The 17,750-nt window shown below is 40.1% G+C and overlaps 1 long non-coding RNA gene across 3 annotated transcripts in view; it reads right to left on the minus strand.

Annotated features, from left to right (window-relative positions):
- Nucleotides 1-14,150: 14,150 nt before the first annotated feature.
- Nucleotides 14,151-17,750, minus strand: part of LOC106509908 (uncharacterized) — a 35,033-nt gene continuing 31,433 nt past the window's right edge. For 2 of the 3 annotated variants that reach the window (XR_002342844.2, XR_014839825.1), the window contains 2 exons: nucleotides 17,333-17,505; nucleotides 14,151-17,214 (listed from right to left, as the gene is read on the minus strand). This is a non-coding gene — a long non-coding RNA (uncharacterized LOC106509908). Of the gene's footprint in view, nucleotides 17,215-17,250; nucleotides 17,506-17,750 lie in introns of those variants that run through there. The other variant, XR_014839824.1, reaches the window with a different exon arrangement.

The following is a 17,750-nucleotide window of genomic DNA, read 5'->3' on the forward strand; positions in this document are numbered from 1 at the left end:
TCTTCTGTGGATTCCTTATTGGGGACTACATTCTAAATTAAAATACTTCTCAGGCATCTTTAAACTTGAATTTCTCATTTTCCCGGGGAGACTAGGAGAAAGCCTGCTGAGTAAGTGGTTTCATTAGCTATATCAGCAGAAAGGCCTATAAAACAGAAATCTTTTTCTGGTTTCCATGTTCCTTGGGTTTAATATGAAATTCTCCAAAGAGAGAGAGAAAGGAAAAAAATTAACTAACATGAGTTCCATAGTGTCATTTCCATTTTTTTTTTTCCAGTGAAGGAAACTGAAGCTTTGAGGCTGACTAGGTCAGTCACGTGACCAGTTGGCAAAATAATGCCCCAAGAACTCTGGTTGGAGAGAAGCACCTGTGGGCCCATCTCAGACTCCAGAATCCTATTTTTGGCATTTCTAAAATTCCGAATGTTCCTTAAGCTTCCCCACATCACTGTTCTCTTGAAAGAAGTTTCCTAAGGGCACATCCAGAGGGACACAGATTTTGGTGACAGCATATGCCAACTCAAAAAAAAATTTTTTTTGCTGAAAGGCAAGAGGGCTCAAAAGTGGATTCACTCATATTGATCAACAAACAACTCAAAACTATGGTAGGAACCACAGGAGAGAAAGAGGCATTAAGCCTGAACAATTCTATTGTCATTAAGTAGCTAATTCCAAAAGTACAAATATCTCCCCAAAGTGAATGAAACCCTGTGTTAATAAGCATCCTGAGGAGTTCCTGTTGTGACTCAGCAGGTTAAGAACCCAACTAGTGTCCATGAGAACATGGGTTGGACCCCTGGCCTCACTCGGTGGGTTAAGGATCCAGAGTTGCCATGAGCTGTGGTGTGGGTCACAGACATGGCTCAGATCCCAAGATGCTGTGGTTGTGGTGTAGGCTGGCAGCTACAGCTCCGATTTGACCCCTAGCTCAGGAACTTCCATATAAAAGTAAATGTACTAAGCATTTTAGTGAATTAATTTTACATTAAAATGTATAAGAGGAAGAAAATAATGGTTTGAGTGTTTTCTGGATAGGTTCATTTTTAAATATTATCTCTTCCCTGTAAGTCGTAGTATTATATTAATACATGTCAGAAATAAAGGCCATTTATTGAGACAGGTGAAATGCTGGAGAAAGAGAAGACATCCTCCTTGACCTCATGAAGGACATGGTGGGTCAACTGTGTGAGTAGGACTCTGGAAGCAGAAATGCTGGGAAGAAGGCAGATACAGGTTCTATGTTAGCACATGGAAGATGACCTAACAAAAAGAGGAAGGTGGAGAATGTTTAAGAAGTTAGGAAGTAATATTGGAGCTTAATGTTGGGGCATGAATCCACTTAGCCACAACAACAGTAGAGGAAAAACCTCCAGGAGAAACAGAAGAGCATTAGTAAAGACACTGCAGCGGGAAATCCAGGTGGACACCATCCAAGATCCCGGTGCCTGCTCAGCCTCCTGCCACAATGGCTGGTTGTCCTGCTAGCTCGGCTCCAAGAGCCCCCATGGGAATCACAGAGAAGCCACAGGGCCTCCTATCCTCAATCTAAGGCCTATCCCAGAGGACCACTCCTTCCCATGGATCCCATACTGTCTTTGACCTTGAATATTTAACATCCTCAATATGAGCATCTTTCTCCCCAACATCCCTCTTCCTTTTCTCTCCTCCAGGAACCTTCCAGTAGAGCAACGGTATTGGAAATGGCCCAAGGTGACTTGCCTTCTAGAATTCCCTCTCACTGGGGGCAGGTGAGATCTGTGAATTGCTTCTCACAAATAGTCTATGGCAAAGGTGATGGGATATCCTCGGATGGCAGTATTGCATCATCAAAGACTCCTCCTGGTGCTGAAGAAACTTCGTGCTGGCTAGGAAGAGGCAAAGAGCCCTGCTGTGAACCACCTGGGGTGGTTCTAAGAGAGAAGTTTTCCAGCCGACAGCCAGTAGGAGCCGATAGCCTCAGTCACACGGCTGCAAGTAAGTGGATTCTTCCCCTGTTGAACATCCCAGATGAGAATCTAGCCCAGATGATTTCTTTTTCTGCATGCAGTGGCTTGAGGTGGGATCTCTGGATCTCCATTTTCCCAGACCAGGGATTAAACCCGGGCCACAGTGGTGAAAGAGCTGAGTCCTAATCGCTAGACCACAGGGGAGCTCCCCCTGATGATATATCTTAACCTCGACCTTTGAAGACCCTGAGCAGAAGACGTAGCTATTCCCAGAATCCTGATGTACAAAATGTGAGATCATAAAAGTGTGCTCTTTTAAGCCATTAAGTCTGTGGTGACATGTAACTCGACAATTAGAAAAAAATCCTGATACAACTATCTGAATCTGTCTTGTAGCATCAAACACCCAGAGATCTAAAAGATGAACAGCCCCCAAAGGACAAAGGTGTATCATCTCTGTACCTTCAGCCCTCCTCAGAGTGGTTTTTCTCCAGTGGTACCCAGCAGAGTTCTCTTGTACACAACCAGTGATGGTGGCAGACCAGAGCACCAGGCTCACTTAGCATCTTTCCCATACAGAAAGAAAATGTGATAGGAAGAGACATAAAAGCATCAGGATTACAGGGCAATAAAAAGTAATGCTGACAGAGATGAGATGTGAGGTTGGTAAGAAAGGCGGGAGACCGACCTCCAAGGCCAGGGGTCCATTTGTATCACGCTGGCAGCTGCATAATAAAGCCAGATTACTCATCTGAGTTCAGAGTCCTTTTTGCTTGGATAGAGTTCAATGTTAGACTAGGAGCAGGAAAGGGGCAAGGAGACCCTCTGATCTCACAGACTTCTGTTTCCCAGGAACACAAAAGAAGACGGCTCCTTCTCGTGAATGGTGAGCTCTGCTCTCCTCATCTGCGGGAGCTGGAGGAGATTTCCCATCACTACCCGGCCGTGTATGCCCCCTATGGCCTCTTGGTGTTTGATGGCATCTCCATGTTGAGCTGAGGAAACTTTGAGAAGCATTTTGCCTGTGATCACGCAGCACAGAAATGATGAAATCAAGAATGGCACATTGACCCGTTGACACCTAAGCCTGTGCCTTCTCTTCCACAGGCGTTCTCAACCCTGGGAGCTTAGAAAAGATACCACCCAGACCAATTCATCAGAACCTCTGAGGGTGAAGAGTAAGAGCTGGATTTTTGCTTTTTTGTTTTTGTTTTCTTTATAAAGCCCTCCAGGGAATTCTGACATGAAGCTGGTGGTGAAATTTTTGCTTCACAGCATGTGACCATGAAAAGGTCAGAGTGAAGCCCATCCCCAGGGGTATTTGAGGGAGACAAATGATGGACTTAGAAAGTTTTAGCCTTCTTCACTCCTTCTAGTCTTTAAGATGCTCCCTATACAGTTCTAAGGAATACACACTCACGTATACATACAGACAGACACACATATGTATATACACATGCACACACACATATATGTATATATTTCTATTTTCCTGGAATCTGGGTCACATAACATTTCTTTCCTCACTTTGCAGTATCTCTTCCAAGCATGGCTCATAACGCCTCCAGTACATTGTTCAATGATAAGGAAAACCGGGAGTCCATTCATCAGGGACTGAGCTCCTTTTCTTAACCAAGATCTATTAGGAATGATTTATGTGATCCTATGATCCTCACAGAAATCCGTCTAATCAGGTTAAATTTCCTGCTCTATAAAACGAAAAGGCTGGCCTTGATAATCATTGAGGTTTGAATTGCTGACAACCCCATATATAAAAAAATCACATAAGCGCTACAGCTGTGATAGAGACATGTGACAGATAATTTAATACAGGGGAAATGTTTAATAAGCTAGATATTGTTGAAAATGGTATCTGGATACTGCTGTGTGTGTGTGTGTGTGTTTTCTTTGGTTTCATCTACATTTCCCCTAGGAACCAGAAAAAGGCTCAAAGGCACTTGCAGTTCAGCTTGTGCTTATGCCCTTGGTGCTCATGGGAGCCGCATACTCAGGTTGTGAAGACCAGGGCCCTGGGAGATACAGGTAACATCCACCCTCTGCTCTAACATATACCGTGCAGGCTTTAACCTCTCCTAGATTCTGACCCTTCATCTGTAAAATTGGAATAACAATAATCCCTAACTTAGGACAGTGTGGAATGCAGTGAGATACACAACAATCACTCAGTATATTGTCTAATGCAGAGCGTGCAGTCAATGACCTCATTATTAGTACAGGAACTTAATTACTTAATATCACCCAACATCCCAGGACCCATAATGAGGACACAGAGGTGAGAGTTAGAGAACAGTTTGCTAGAAAACATTCTCTTCTGTATGTAGCCAAATACTCTGAGGATGAATGAGTCCATATTTTCTGATAAGGAATATGTCTAGTTGGTGTGTTTGCAAGTCCCAAAACACAAAATATCAGTAAAAAGACGAATTTTTCACAGAAAGAAAGAAATCTTGATTTTTCTCAAGATCATGAGAAAATTTAGCCCAATAGATCTCAAATTGTGGTCCAGAAATATACTGGAATCCCTGGGATCAAGGGATCCACAGGTCAAAACTGTTGCCATGACAACACTTGGATGTCATTTGCTTTATTCCCTCTCATTCTCTTGTGGGATTACCATGGGCTTTTCTAAAAGCTCCATAATTTGTGATGACATCGCTACTCCAATGGCCAGTAGAAGGTGTGCTGGCGTATTCCAGTGTTTTTCTGGAATCTAACATACGGCACAAATGAAGCTTTCCACAGAAAAGAAAATCATGGACTTGGAGAACAGACTTGTGGTTGCCAAGGGGGAGGGGGAGGGGAGGGAGTGGGATGGATTGGGAATCTGGGGTTAATAGATGCAGACTATTGCCTTTGGAATGGATAAGCAATGAGATCCTGCTGTGTAGCACTGGGAACTATGTCTAGTCACTTATGATGGAGCATGATAATGCAAGAAAAAAAGAATCCATACATGTATGTGTAACTGGGTCACTTGTACAGTAGAAAATTGACAGAACATTGTAAACCAGCTATAATGAAAAAAATAAAAATCATTATATAAAAAATAATAATAATAATGAGAATTTTAAAAACCTCAGCTTGCATTTCTGGTACAATAAATATCAATAGCTATAGTCCACATAAACAAAGGCATTTTGAAATGTTTAGTAATTTTTAAGAATGGAAAGAGTTCTAAAAGCAAAAGTTTTGATAATCCCTCTTCCAACTCATCAAATAAAATTCATGGTAGCATTTTAGGATAGTAAGAAAAATCCCAGCGTTCCCATTGTCGCTCAATGGAAATCAACCCAACTAGCATCCAGAAGGACTCAGGTTCACTCCCTGGTCTCACTCAGTGGGTTAAGGATCCAGCGTTACCATGAGCTGTGGCGTAGGTCACAGCCGAGGCTTGGATCCTGCATTGCTGTGGCTGTGGTGTAGGCCGGCAGCTGCAGCTCCAATTCTACCCCTCGCCTGGGAATTTCCCTATGCCACTGGTGCGGCCATAGAAAGAAAAAACAGGAACAAACTACTGACGACCTGAATTCTAGGGCCCCTTCCCCAAGAGTTTCTGATTTAATACATATGGGGTTTAGTCAGTGGACCAGGAATTTTCAAAGCTCCCAGATGGTCCTGTTAGGCAACCGCTATTGTAGGAAGGACGATCTGCTCCCTGGAGCAAAGTCTTTGATGGGCAGGGAGATTGATCCCACTTGGATTCCTGGTGCTAAACTCCAGTGGAGCCAGGCTAATTAGAATGAGGGGAATGTCTCTGCCTAGGAAATTCTTTCAGAACCTGTGCCCTTGGCCTAGGATGTGAGCCTGAGGCTGAAACCTCAACTCTGGAACCTAGAAGCCAGCATCCCTTGGCCTCTACCCTGGCCCCTCTCCTGCCTTCCTGAGGTTTGCAGTGCTGTGGCAACAGCCCATCAGGAACCCCAAACCTCGCTGCTGTGCCCTCTTTTCATCTGAATTGGTAAATTCCGGATCCACGTGGAACAGAATGTTTTTTTCAGTCTCTTAGGCCAGCACCCCTGCCAAGACCAAGTGGGCTGATTCATCCTATGGCAGTTCCTAAGTGCCGCTCCCCAGAAATCACAGCCAGGCCTGCAAACTTGCTGTCTGTGTGTCAGGAGATAGAAGACACCTGGGCCCAATCCCATGGTTGTCATGACAGCCAAGTCTAAAATAGACTTTCAGACACAAGAGCTGCTTGGCTGACTCTGACCTACATGTAAGCATAAATATTATTCGTGTTGGAAAGGAAGCGATCTTCTATTTTATTCAGGGAGATAGTTTAGAAATGCGGGCTGTGGATTGGCTTCATGGGAATTTTAGAAAGTTGGAAAAGAGCTTCTAAATCGTGAAGACTATGATAGCATGTACTTTTTGTAATATAAACTTGCACAAAGTGATGTCTGCCTTCCTTATTTTCACCTGGTTGCACATTATGTATTCAGTCTGTGTGTAGAGAAACCCAATGTATGTAAGCTTTGGGTGCAAAGGTGAACCCTGTTGTCAATAGTAGTATTGATCCACCTGCCGCCCTTTCTATCCATTTGCAAGAAAACAAGGACATGGAGACCTGGGAAGAGAGAAGTGGGATATTTAGAGCAAGAAAGGGGCGCCTACAAAGCAGATTTTTACCTTTCTGGAAATCGTCTGGAATTAAGGAAACCAAAGTTTTCTTCTGTCTTCATCTTGTTCCAACTCTTAATTTTGTTATGTTTCTCTATCCATTACAATTCTGTAGCCAGCTATAACATTTTTACAAACAACAATCCTAACATTTTCTTCTAGAAAGTTCTACTGAATACCGTATTAGTAAAAAGCACAGGCTCTAGACCTGAGCCATCTAGTAGGGCAGCCCTGAGCCATGTGTGGCTACTGAGCAGTGACGTGTGGCTGATGTAACAGATATGCTGTAAATGTGGAATACACCCAGGATTTTGAAAATTTAAAATGAAAAATATGGTAAAACATTACATTTATAGGCATTCCCACCATGGTGAAGGGGAAACGAATCCGACTAGGAACCATGAGGTTGTGGGTTCAATCCCTGGCCTTGCTCAGTGGGTTAAGGATCCGGCATTGCCATGAACTGTGGTGTAGGTCACAGACACGGCTTTGATCTGGTGTTGCTGTGACTGTGGCAGAGGCCGGCAGCTAGCTCCGATTGGACCCCTAGCCTGGGAACTTCCATATGCCGTGTGTGTGGCCCTAAAAAAGACAAAAGACAAAAAAAAATTGCATTTATAATTTCATGTTTGTTACACATTAAAATTAAAATATTTTGGATATATTTGACTAAATAAAATGTTATTTAAATTAATTTCCCCTGCTTCGTTTTACCTTCTTGAAGCTGGCTAATGCTTTTATTAGTTTGGATCCAATAGGAAACAGAACCAAGAGGATAGATAGGTAGATACATTTATTATGGGAACTAACTCATGTAATTATGGAGGCTGAGAAGTCCTGAAATCTGCCATTTGCAAGCTGGAGGCCCAGAAAAGCAAGTGATATAGTCCATACCCTAATCCAAATGGCTGAGAACCAGAGAAGCTCATCCAATCTGAGCTGAGATGGCTCAGCTCAAGGGGGAGTCAGGAAAAAGGAGAACAAACTCTTCCTCCCTCTGCCTTTAGTTTTATTCGGGCCCTTAATAGATTGGATATGCCCAGGCACACTGGGGAGGGCATCGATGTTATCAAAACCACTGATCCAAATGCTAATCTCATCCAGAAACACCCTCATAGACACGCCCCAAAATAATATTTGAACTGGCGACCCCATGGCCAGTCAAACTGACACATAAAAGTTGACTATCACACTACTTCATTTTATTTTTTTTACATAGTAACTAAAAAATGATAAATTACATATATGGCTTACATTATATATAGATGAATAGAGAAATGATAGAAAGACAGATGATGTTGAAGGTTGAAGATGAAGAAGGAGGTGGAAGAGGTGCAAATCTCTGCCTCCATGTCACCTTCTCCGAGAAAGCTGATATGCCTAGTCTGTAAAGTAGACCTTGAACCCATTCCCATTCACTTGCTGGTATATCACCTTTTTTTTTATTTTCTTTATAGAGCTTCATGGCATTTATTACTCTGAGGTGAGCTTATCTGTTTACATCTTCAGGTGTCTTCCCTCTGGGATGTGACAATAAGGCTGCAAACCTTGTCTGACTTGGTTATCATTTCATGCCCAGGACTGAAGGGGTGTCCAATAAAAACCTTCTGGATGAATGAATGAGTTGTGAGCCTTCAGTCATGCTCATGCTTCTCTCAGGCTCTCATCCTTATTTTCTTCCTTTGTGATGTGACTCACAAGTCCTAAGTGCATGATAAGCCTCCTTCTCAAACACAACTCAAGCATCAGTTTCCATGTCCTCCTGATTTGTCTGTGATCCCACAGAAGCCTGAGCTTGGCACTTTCACCATATGCTTCTATGTTGATTGTTCTTTTCTGCTTCTGCTCCTCCACTGGTTCTTCCAAGGTGGGAACCATATCTCTTCCCTCTGAATTTTTCGCTGGAAAATCTGGGCATCCTAACTAGGAAGCAAAGCAAATGATCGGTGTCAGGCAACTTGGCTTTAAATTTCTTACTGAGCTACCTGGTTAACCTTGAAGGGAAACCACAACATTGGTGATTCTCCATTTCCTCATCTGTTAGGTGAGAGCTTCCTAGTATAAAATTTTTTGGAGTTGATTTTGCTTTTATAAGCCTGTATGTATGTGTTCTTTGATTTTTGCTCAAATGGTAACATATTCTTCATATTGGCTTGCTCCCTGCTTCTTTCGCTTAACAACTAATTGTAATTTAACTGAGAGATCTTTCATATCCACTATATAAAGCGACCTCATTTTTTTGATGGTTGCATATTATTTGATATTATAGAGAATCATAATTACTAACTAGTTTCCTATTGATGGACTTCTAAGTCTTTGTCATTCTTTTTTTCTTTTTTTTTAAATTTTGCTTTTCAGGGCCACACCTGTGGCATAGGAAAGTTCCCAGGCCAGGAGTCAAATTGGAGCTGCAGCTCTGGCCTATGCCACAGGAACCACAGATCCAATCCTCATCTGAACCTACAGCATAGCTCACAGCAGTACAGATCCCCAACCCACTGGTCAAGACCAGGGATCAAACCTGCATCCTCATGGATACTAGTAGCATTAGTTTCCACTGAGTCACAAAGGAAACTCCCATTATCAATCTTTAATAACTCCAAAATTAAGATGCTGTGAATAATAGCCTTGAATATGTGGGGACTGTAGCAAATCTATCATTAAGATAAAATTCTGAAGGTAGAACTACTGAATCTAAAGTTCCATGCATTTTTAATTTTGCTGTATATTGCCAAATCATTCTTCAAAGAGTTGTACTATTTAAACTCCCACCAATAATTCATGAGTCTATGTTGTTGTACACTCATCAATATAATGTGATATCAAATATTTTTATCTTCGTTGATCCGATAGGTAGCAAATATTATCTCAGTATAATTTCTATTTGCATTTCTTTTATCATGAGTAAAGTTGAATGTTTCCATGTATTTAACAGACATTCAAATTTTTCTGTGAATTATCCCATCATATAATCAGTGCATTGTTGATCTTTTCTTATCAACATGTAGAAGTTCTTTGTATATGAAGGATATTTTGATGTTTATACAAATGTAGTTCTTGATTTTTTTGTTTGTTCACATAGTGAAATGTATGACTTGTGGATTTTTGTTTTACTTATAAAGGCCTTCCCACTCCAAGATTTATTTTTAATTCTCTAATGTTTTCTTCTAGTATATAGTTTCACTTTTTATGTCTAAATCTTGGATTCATCCAAAATTTATTTTATCGTAAGTTGTGAAGGAACTATGAGCATTACTTTTTCCAGATGGTTTCCCAGTTGTCCCTACACTATTTATAGGATAATTCTTTGTGTTCTTTAATCATAACTCTCAAGTTTATTCTAGTCTTGGTTCTATAGTTAAATGAACTCAACTCTCTCTCTCATCCTCTTTATTAGAGTCCCCCCGCCCCCAATCCTGAGAATTGTTTTGAGGGTAAAATTTAATGCCAACTAGCCAGGCATTGGCTAGGTGCTCTGTAATTTTTTTTCTCTATTGTCATGGAAAGTATTATTGAGTTATTTCATTTATTTCAGTATATACTTAAGTTCTTCTGTACATTTATTGGGCAACTATTTAACTGTACAAGCTATGAAGGAAACACCTAAGCAACTATCTAGGCTGGACACATGGAGGGCTGAAATGAATGGGACAGAAACTCTTCCTGCTGGGAGCTTAGAAGGCAATTCCATTGGCAGTAGGTCAACAGCTAACTTCAATGTTAGGCAAATTGGAAGAGAGCCAAAAAGGAAGTGGAAGAAGAATACTGTGTGAGAAAGTAGGAGAATTTATTATCTGTAAGAACTGAATTAGGACTAATATAGGTCAGGTCCTTAAGTCTGGACTTTACAGAGAAGGAGGGTTGTAATTAATGGAATTAAGAGGCAAAGACTTTCCAAATAGCCAACATTGAAACCAAGCCATTGGCCTGTGAACCTGCAAAGCATGGACACAGTGGAAAGTAACATGGACAAGTTAAAATATCTATCCTTCTGCTTATATGGCTTGCAAAGAATTTTGTACCAGAGTAACCATTTCATAGAAGGCTGTTTGCCCACGGCTGGGCCAATCGTCCCTCTGACTTGGCCTTGGACTTTGCTGCCTAACTGAAGCTCTCCAGATGCCCCAAATTAGATTCTTTAGTGCCATTGTAAGTTCCTTAACCTTCTTTAGCCTCAATTTTCTCATTTGTTTTATATTGTGGTTATAAGTAGGTTATACAAAGCATCAATCAGTGCCAGGCTCACAGCTGTTTATGAAAATGAGTGAGGACTTAGCCAAATTGTATTCAGAATGCCTTTTGGATGCCCTGGTAGAGTTACCCATGTAGAAGAGAGGTCTGGAGCTCATGAAAAATTAGGGATTAGAAATAGAGATTTTAGAATGCATGGCATGGAAGATGATATTTGAAAATATGGATAAGATCTCACAGGAAAATAATTCAGAGAACAGAGTGGTGAAATCTAACACAGCCTTGAAGAACACTGAAGCACGTTCATGCAGAGGGCTACACAAGGCCCTGAAAGAGAGGTGAAAAGTGCAGTCACAAAAGAAAAATTGGAATATCTGGAAAAATAGGATGAAGAAAATGAAAATCATCCCTAATTTTATCATCCAGAGATGTCACTTTCAATATCTGGATCTACTTCTGTTTTTTCCTATGCATGTGATTACTTTTTTTAAGCAAAAATTGGATCATTTTCTTTGTAAAATATGGAATTCTGTGTGAATTTTTCAACATTTACTCAACAGACATTCACTGAGCACTTACCATGTTCTGGGTGTTGGGCAAAATGACAAACTAGAAACCTTTTAGGGTTTACAGTCTAGTGGAAAAGAAAGACAATACATAAATAAATAAAAACAGATATGAGAATCCAAGGGTTAAGTGCTGTGGAATAAGAGAAAGCAGAGTAAGAGGATGAAAACTAATGAAGAGGATGCTGACTCCTTTGTATAGTATGATCAAAAGAGAAGATAAATCTGAGTAGACTCTTAAAGAAAAATAAGCACAAATAAATTAAAATGTGCTATTACTTTGCTGGGTTTTTGAGTTATCTGCGGTATATGTCAACTTTTTAGCTATTGTGATTTCTTTTTTTCATCATAACTAAACATTCACATTTGTCTCGAAAAAAGTGCAATTATCTGGTCTTGGAGACAAAAAAGACACAAACAAATGGACAGACAAGCCTGCAGATCTATTTCAGGTGAAAAGACAGAAGATCACAGGAGCTGGATTGAGAGAAGGTACAACTCATCTAGATTAGGTTAAATATACATCAAGCCTTAGTTAACCACATAAAAATAGGTGAAAAGGGATAGGAGAGGCAGAGTAAACATGAACATAACAGTGTCTGTGTACATGCATGCTGATGGGGGGTGGGGTGGGGGAGAGGGTTGCAGTAGGCGAGACCCTATCTCAGAGATCCAGCACATAGATTGCTGACTAGAAAGGAGGAGACCCTTGGGAGAGCAGAGAGAGGGGGGGGGAAGAGAAATTATTTTAAGAATATTTAGGGCTAATAATCATTTACAATATTCATCAAGAGGAATGTGAAAGATAGGTGGTGTTCTAGAAACTGCGAATGCTAAAAGAGCACTGCTGACTATCCTCGTGACTGTAGTTTTATGATGGTTTTTGCTTAGAATCATCTCAATAAGCAATCACATACTTTTTTGATTAGAATTCTCTTCCTAACAAGCACATCTTTCCCTTAGTCGCTTCCCTCTGTCCACAGGGTTTGCTTCATTTTTACACACAGATCAATTTCTTAAATAAATGTTCACCTTTTATCAAGAGTTTCAACTGCTGCTCCAACCTGTATTTCATCAAAGTTTTCTCATCTATTGAAACAGATCTTTTGTCTAGAGAGATAATGATCTATGAATGGAAAACACATAGGATACTTGGAATTAATTCTGAACCGCATCCCAGCTCTAGGACTTACTAGGTAGGTAACTTTGGACTAGTTATTTGAAATTCATGAGCCTCAGAGTCCTCATGTGTAAAACAGGGATAAGAATCAATTTCAAGGGAGTTCCTGTCATGGTTCAGCAGAAATGAATCCAACTAGCATCCATGAGGATGCAGATTTGATTCCTGGGCTTTTTAAATATTCTTTTCATCACAGATGATCCCAGGAGATTGGATCTAGTTCCCTGTGCTACAGAGTAGGACCTTGTTATTAATCCACTCTAAAAATTAGTAGTTTGCATTTGCTAACCCCAAACTCCAAGTCCATCCTATTCCCTCTCCCCTCCCCCTTGGCAACCACAAGCTTTTTCTCTATGTCTTTGAGTCTGGTTTTGTCTTGTGTATAGGTTTCAATTGTGTCATATTTTAGATTCCATATATAAGTGATATTATACAGTATTTATCTTTCTCTTTCTGACTTCATTCAGTATGATAATCTCTGGTTGCACCCATGTTGCTGCAAATGGCATTATTCCATTTTTATGGCTGACTAGTATTCCATTCTGTATATATACCACATCTTTTTTTTTTTTTAATTTTCCCACTGTAGAGGAAGGGGGTCAGGTTATCCTTACATGTATACATTGCAATTACATTTTTTCCCCCACCCTTTCTTCTGTTGCAACATGAGTATCTAGACATAGTTCTCAATGCTATTCAGCAGGATCTCCTTGTAAATCTATTCTAGGTTGTGTCTGATAAACCCAAGCTCCCGATCCCTCCCACTCCCTCCCCCTCCCATCAGGCAACCACAAGTCTCTTCTCCAGGTCCATGATTTTCTTTTCTGAGGAGATGTTCATTTGTGCTGGATATTAGATTCCAGTTATAAGTGATATCATATGGTATTTGCCTTTGTCTTTCTGGCTCATTTCACTCAGTATGAGATTCTCTAGTTGCATCCATGTTGCTGCAAATGGCATTATGTCATCCTTTTTATGGCTGAGTAGTATTCCATTGTGTATATATACCACCTCTTCCGAATCCAATCATCTGTCGATGGACATTTGGATTGTTTCCATGTCCTGGCTATTGTGAATAGTGCTGCAATGAACATGCGGGTGCAAGTGTCTCTTTTAAGTAGAGCTTTGTCCGGATAGATGCCCAAGAGTGGGATTGCAGGGTCATATGGAAGTTCTATGTATAGATTTCTAAGGTATCTCCAAGCTGTTCTCCATAGTGGCTGTACCAGTTTACATTCCCACCAGCAGTGCAGGAGGGTTCCCTTGTACCACGTCTTCTTAATTCATTCATCTGTCCATGGACATTTAGATTGTTTCCATTCCTGGCTATTATGAATAGTGCTTCTATGAACAACCTACAGAATGGGAGGAAATATTTGCAAATAATACAACTAACAAGGGTTTGAGCTCCAAAATATAAAAACAACTCTTACAACTCAACAGCAAAAAAACAAACAACCCAGTGGAAAAAAAAATGGGTAAAAGTGCTAAACAGACATTTCTCCAAAGAAGATATACAGATAGCCAGTAGGTACATGAAAAGATGCTCAATATCATTAATTATTAGATAAATGAAAACCAAAACTACAATGAGGTACCACCTCACACCAGTCAGAATGGCCATCATTAATAAGTCTATAAATAATATTTTATTTATTTATTTTTACACAATAAAATACATATATGTAAACACAATTACATTCACACAGATTATTATATCATGGATCTTAAGAAACAGATTAAGTGACTCCCTCTGGAGAAGTGGAATGGAAAATATGCTGAGACAAATAGGAAATTTATTCTATATTTCATCCCATTTTATATGGCTTTCATCTTTACTATTTAGTATTATCTATTCCATTTCAATTTTTATTTAAATATTAGCATTATATTAAAATTGTGTATATTGTGCAACTAAAATTTATATAGAAGAAAGCCTCATATACCATTACATATTTTATATAGCATAATAAAAAGAATAACTTAACTGGGAACAATAACAAAAATAATACACCCTCTGAAAATAAGTAAAATATAAAATGCATAAATTGGTTAAAAAAACAGTGTAACTATATAAATATGTCCTCAAAAGTTGTTACATCTTAAAGTCTATAAATAATAAATGCTAGAGAGAGTACAGAGAGGAGGGAACACTTCTTCACTATTGTTGGGAATGTAAGTTGGTACAACCACTATGGAGAACAGTATGGATGTTCCTCAGAAAACTAAAAATATAACTACCATATGGTCCAGCAGTCCCACTGCTGGGCATGTATCTGGACAAAGCTATAATTCAAAAACATATGCCCCAACGTTCGCAGCAGCACCTTAGATTTTTTAAGCGCATCTCTCACTAGAGTGTAAAGAGAGAATTTACATTCCCTTTATATTGATCTGTTACATCAATTCTTTTGAGCTTTACTTATTTATAATTTTTGTAAGACGAAATCAGAAACCTCCTAGTCCAGATTATGGCATCTCGTAGTAACACTATGTCCATAACCTTTCTGTTTTTAAAGATACCCAGGGATAAATTCTACAGCTTCCATTTTAGAATAAGATTGTCTTCCTTATTTATGGAAAATTTCTCTGGTTCACCCATCTGTTGTAATTAAAATGAAATAAAAATAGGTTGAGATGGCACCTTATTATAACAGTACGAGGTTTTACTATACATTGTAAAGATGTGTGATAACCTTCTAAGTTTTTTTTTCCCTATTCCTCCTCCTTATAGACATATAACCAAAAAACATTTTTTAAAACCTTCCTTGTTACGATGGCAATAATTATTCATTGCCTGGAAAGGCAATGTGTTTTTGCATTTTATGTACATGATCACATTTTAATGCCCAGAAGAACTTTATGTGTTGGCTATTGTAACATCCACACAGCAGATGAAGCAGCCAAAGCTCAGAGACAGGGAATGATTTCCTCAAAGCCACACATCAGACAGATGCCTGAGTGATGAGCTTTGAGTATGATTTTTGCCTGACTGAGACAAGACTGACAAAGAAAAATTAGCAGGGCTGATAATAATATTTGAAAACATATATACAGGGAGTTGTGCAGATGTAAGCACAGAGTCTTTGAAGTAAAAGCAGGATTGAAATACAATCTTTATCACTGACTAGTACTTTAAATTTAGGCAATTTATTTAACTTCCTTGAACCTACCCTCCTTATTCATAAAATGAAGATAATGTCTGCTAATTTGTAGGTCATCTCTTGTTAAAAAATTCTGAAATTCCCTGTTTCCTTGGGCTGTGTTGAACTTTTAATGCCAGGAAAAAAAATCAACAACAGCAGCCCCCCGCCCCCCTCAGCTGCTAGATAGTCAGATCTCATTGTTACTTTTCATTTTTGAGAGTTAATAATATGCTAAACAGGAGTTCTTAGTTTGCCACAGTGGGTTATGAATCTGACAGCAGCTGCTCTGGTAGCTGGGGAGGTGAGGGTTGGATGCCCAGCTCAGAGCAGAGGGTTAAAGGATCAGGCATGCTGCAGCTGCAGCGTAGGTGGCAGCTTTGGCTCACATTCAATCCTTGGCTCAGGAATTTCCATATGCCACAGGTGTGGCCATAAAATAATAGTCATAATAATAAGCAAAACAGCTAGAAATTTTCTGGTACAATGAACGGCAGGCTTACTATTTTTTTTAAATGTGTCACATTCCTCGAAACTGGAGTTCCCGCCGTGGCGCAGTGGTTAACGAATTCGACTAGGAACCATGAGGTTGCAGGTTCGGTCCCTGCCCTTGCTCAGTGGGTTAACGATCCAGTGTTGCCATGAGCTGTGGTGTAGGTTGCAGACGCGGCTCGGATCCTGCATTGCTGTGGCTCTGGCATAGGCTGGTGGCCACAGCTCCTATTAGACCCCTAGCCTGGGAACTTCCATATGCCACAGGAGCGGCCCAAGAAATAGCCAAAAAAAAAAAAAAAAAAAAAAAAGACAAAAAAGAAACTTACTGTAGAATTGTATATCACAGTGTCTGAAGAGGGCCTTAAAATTTGATGCAAATACTAATCAAAGAAACATTACCTTCTATAACAAATAAATCCAGTGAATAAATTTCAGCCATTTAACAAAATAGATCTTTATTTCTCTTGCAAATTATATTCCAATACTACTATTTTGGTTTGAAGACAATTTTCCTCCCCTCTGCCCCCACCCAGATACTGCTTCAAGGATCCAGGCTCCTTTCATTTCAGAATCCCTTGGGACCAAGTTTCAGTATGTTGCTTGTGGAAGGAGAAATGAGAGCGTAAAAGATATTTTCACATCTTAAAATCAGTGACTCAGATAGTACACAGGGGTCCCACTCACATTTCATGGGCTAAAACTCTCACAGGGCCGTTTCACTGAAGAAGAGGCTGGAGAACATCAAGGAAAACACTGGTCTTGGGGAACAGTAAGCCTCCTCTGTTCCCATGCACTCTGACCAGCACGAGTGTGATGAACCCTTCTTCCCTCCAGAGACACACTCCTCACTGAGCTACAGCATCCTCAGCTCAAAGTCTGTGATCCCCAGTCCAATGACCTCTCCATCAGGTCCAGATGTGGCGCCTCATGGTCTCGTGATCTATGAGCTAAAAGCAGGCATCATCCCTTCAAACACATTCAGGATACCAGAATGCAGCAGGTCCGGTACAACCACAGTGAAGCTGTCACCACGTCAAAGCTCATACTGCTTGCTGCACAATAGGGCAATAAATTGAAAGATGAGTAACTGGAGCAAGGAATAGCAATTTTTATTCAGAAAGTCAGCAGACCGTAAAGACAGTGGACTAGTGTCCCAAAGAACCATCTTACCCAAGTTGGAATTCAGGCTTCTTTTATATGGAAAGGTAAGGGTGTGTGGCTGGTTGTTGCAAAGTTCTTATAGGAATCTTTGTTCATGCAACTGTTCACATAGGTCAGGTCACCACGTTCCTATGAACCTCCATCAAGACAAACGTTATTTCCCATTCCACAGCATTTTATCTCTGTAAGAATGGAAAAGTGTTGTCTCTTAAAGGTCAGAACCTAGAGAATGAGCTCTCCTGTATATTTCAGGCTATAGGCAACATTCTTTTACAAAGATGCAAAGCCAGCATGACTAAGCACATGCAACAGAGCACAAAGGTTAGAGCTAAAGGAACAGATTCAATATGGAGGGAGTCAGGTCTGGGTTTTTTTTGGCGGGGGAGTTTGATTTTGTTTTGTTTTGTTTTGTTTTTTTCATGTAGTG

Source organism: Sus scrofa, chromosome 3, assembly GCF_054392235.1.
Source record: "Sus scrofa isolate SSC_HxYL_T2T_F1_AM1 chromosome 3, Sscrofa_HxYL_maternal_Yorkshire_Landrace_v2.0, whole genome shotgun sequence".
NCBI lineage: Eukaryota > Metazoa > Chordata > Mammalia > Artiodactyla > Suidae > Sus > Sus scrofa.